Source organism: Lathyrus oleraceus, chromosome 7 (assembly GCF_024323335.1).
Source record: "Lathyrus oleraceus cultivar Zhongwan6 chromosome 7, CAAS_Psat_ZW6_1.0, whole genome shotgun sequence".
Lineage (NCBI taxonomy): Eukaryota > Viridiplantae > Streptophyta > Magnoliopsida > Fabales > Fabaceae > Lathyrus > Lathyrus oleraceus.
In genome coordinates, this window is record NC_066585.1 from 400,913,130 (window position 1) to 400,916,887 (window position 3,758).

Below are 3,758 nucleotides of genomic sequence, written 5' to 3' on the forward strand. Positions count from 1 at the left end.
AGTTTTAACTAGTTGACTTTCTCTGGTCAACCTTCATGAACCAACTGGAAAACTTAAAGTTCTCTTGATCTTTGGGATTCATGGAGGGTCATATATTGTTGATATGATGTCTAATGAAGTATCACTTTATGAATAAACTTGCTTAGGAAGTCACACAAGATACCCAGATGATTTAGGGCTTCCAAGGCAAACAAGCTTCAAACTCTTGATGAGTTCTTGATCAAATGGACAAATATAGAACATGGGGATCAAAATAAGATATTTAGAACAAATGTGAACCTTTCCTTGATTGATCTCTTGCTATTATGGTCTCAAACCCTAGTTATGAGCTTGATATGGCACAAGTGGATGCACACACTACCTATAAAAGAAACAAAGCTATACATAGACATATTTTTGGTATTTTGGTTAGTAAACAAAAGAAAATAAAGTATGATACAATCTAATGTGCTTGGTGATCTCTCCCAATGCAAACCCAATGAATGAGGGGTAAGGAGGATGCAAAGGTGTGATCTCCAAGCCAATTCAAATGATGAGATAGCATGAGGGATCTTAGGGTCAAAATTGCGGTCTTACAGCTGCCCATATTTAAGGAAATTCTAGATGAGGATGTGAAGGTTAGAATCTTCATATCAACTCAGTAGAATGGACTTAAATAACAACATCAAGAAACGAATTTTGGTCCCTAAGAGACCTCATGATGCATATGATATGAATGTTAAAATAATCTTTGTGGGGAATATATTGCCACAAAGGAAAAGAATCCGGAGAGATTGAAAGTCCAAAGGAGAAAAATGCATTCCATAAGGAAAGCTCACTGAGGAGACAAAGACTCTGAAGGATAAAAGCTATACGTAGGCCAGGCTATGACGTAAAAACTGCTGGGAGACACAAGAGGATTTTCCACGAAAATAAATCAGTGGAAAGACTCGGTCGGGGGAAAAAGAAAATCTGCATATATTGGGATAACACCAATACAACAAGAAACACCCGCTAGGGAAATGCGTAAATCAAACAAAGCTGAAATATTCTCGCAAAAGGGGATTCGATTTCATGAAGAAATACCAAACCAAACTTAATTGGGGAAGAAAAACTTCAACACATGAGTAAGAGATATATTATCTATTATCGGTTACTGGGTAAGAAGATTATATACTCAGATAGAGGGACATCCGTTACCTGTTAGGGCAAACATATCAAGGATGACTCGCTAAGGAAAAATGAGGTATATTCATTACCGGTTACTGGGTAAGAATGACCTACTGGGTAAAAGAAATCAAATAGGAGTTACAACTACCGGCCATTGGGCAGAAGACCATAGAGAGAGTATTCGTCACTGATTAAAGTGAACATATCAAGGATAAGCTCAAAAGAAAAATATTCGTCATCGGTTAAGATGAACATATCAAGGATACACTACCAGGGACGGAGGAAGAATATCTGTTACCGATTAGGGTAAATATATCAAGGATAGACTGCCAGGGAAAAATAGGAATTATAACTACCGGTTACTAGGTAGAATACCAAAGAAAGAGAAAATACGTCATCGGTTAGAGTGAACATATCAAGGATAGACTCTCTAGGAAAAATAGGAATTACGACTACCTTTTTACTGGGTAGAAAACCAAAACAGGAAGAATATCCGTCACCGGGTAGGATGAACATATCAAGGATAGACTTGTTGGGGAAACGTGAGAATGAATTCGCTGGAGAAGAACAAAGAAGCAAATTACCTTTTACCGGTTACTGGGTATAGGTACAGTACTCACCAATAAGAAGAATATTACTAGTTACTGGGTAATAAACACTTGGGGACCAAAAGATCTATCTAGGTAAGAACTAGAAAGAAACGGTCAAACAAGACTTAACCCAATGGGGATATAACCCAGAAGGAGTGGTTCCATCCAGGTAAAGAACTGGGGAGGAAACTAAAATAATAATCATCCATGATGAATTAACTTAGTGGGGAATTAGAAAGGATAAACTTTGTCTGCTAAAGGGGCTAACACTCCACAATTAAAGGAGGACAAACACACCAATTCTGCATGCGGAAATAATACCACCAAAGCAGGAGATCAGAAGAAAAATCAATGCGATAAAATGCACAATGAAATATATGATGATGTGTTTTATGCATGAATATGCATGTTTATGATTGTTGATCATGCTAACAAACCAACACAAAGGATACAAATTATGAAGATTTGAATCATCAGTACTAAACACTCGACTAATCTCAACAAGATGTAAACAACCACTAGAGAATCTTCTAGGGATGAAAGTAAATCATCTAGCTTGGAATAAAATTCAACTTTGGCTAGGGAAAGACATGGAGAACATGCATCCAACCAAACATGATGAGGATAAAGAGGGTTCTGTCGCGGATCCTAACGAGACAACGTTATATCAAATGAGAGACAATCTTGCAGGGGACATAATCAATACTGCTCAGAACTAAGCACTGCTGGGAATTAGAGAAGAGCTTCTATCAGAAATATGGAAATCTGTTAGGGTCTCTAGTCACAAAAACTCTGAGCGAGGAGAACCAAACACTCTACTGGGGATTTCATCAAAAAAACATATCTGTGGAGCGTCACTAAGGATACAATGATCTGTCATAACAAATCAAAGACCAAAAAACTTCTTCAATAAACATCATATTCTTCTTGGAGATTGTGAAATAAACCAATTCTAAGGCACCAACATAAACAACAGGGTCAAGGCTCACGCAGGGGAGAAACTGTCATGGCTACGCAACACACGAATAAACATGTTAGGGATCTAGAGACCAAAATAAAGGTTCCAAGACATCCAGGGTTCACTCATCAAGCCACAAATTGGGAAATGAAAAAGCATGAACACACCAGCTGGGGAAAGATGAATTGAAAAAGGGAACAAATCATCAGGACAACTAGGGATGATAGGTTGCTTAGGGAGCAACTTATCAACCATGTTAAGAATGAACGACAAACTGTTGGGGGAGGAAAAAGTCACCAAACCAACTGCTTGGGGAAGATCATCTATGTCTCACACATCAAGACTTACCGTCCTTGATATTGTTGTTGATGTTCCTTTTTGAAATCGATTACTCTTAAAGTAAATGCTTTATTATTTTAAGAAAAATGATTATTCATTGATTTATATATTTCAGAATTATCATCATAAAAATCAATTTTAAAACAGAAATAAATAAGAATAGAAATAATTGGATGAGTACGGGACTGGACCCTCCAACCGTATAACCAACACGAATACCGATCTCTTGTTGATATTGTTACTACTGCTGCTATCAAACTGGATAACCACTCTCTCTAGTGTCTGGAATACTGACACTATTACATTGACATCATCATCTACATGATGGGATTGAATAATATGAATCACGCCTTCATCCATCAACCTCTAGATGTCCCTCTTCACAATCATACAACCTCTAGGATTAATACTGCAGACAATACAACCATCATGGTCATGCTCACAATCGCTCACCAAGCAAATATCCTTATGCATCGTCACCAAGGACCTTCTAATGAAGCGTACATCGAATACCTTGAACTCTCCTGGACAACCGTCCACCATATTAACAGATGAATTTCCATGGGCAGGCAGTGAGTTAGCTTTCACATTGGGTTCACGGTCCTCAAAGGATACGATTCCACTTTTTACCAGCTTCTGAACTTCATATTTGAGGGGGTAGCAATTCTCAATATCGTGTTCGAGGGCTCCTTGATGAAAAGCACAATAGAGTTCTGGTTTAT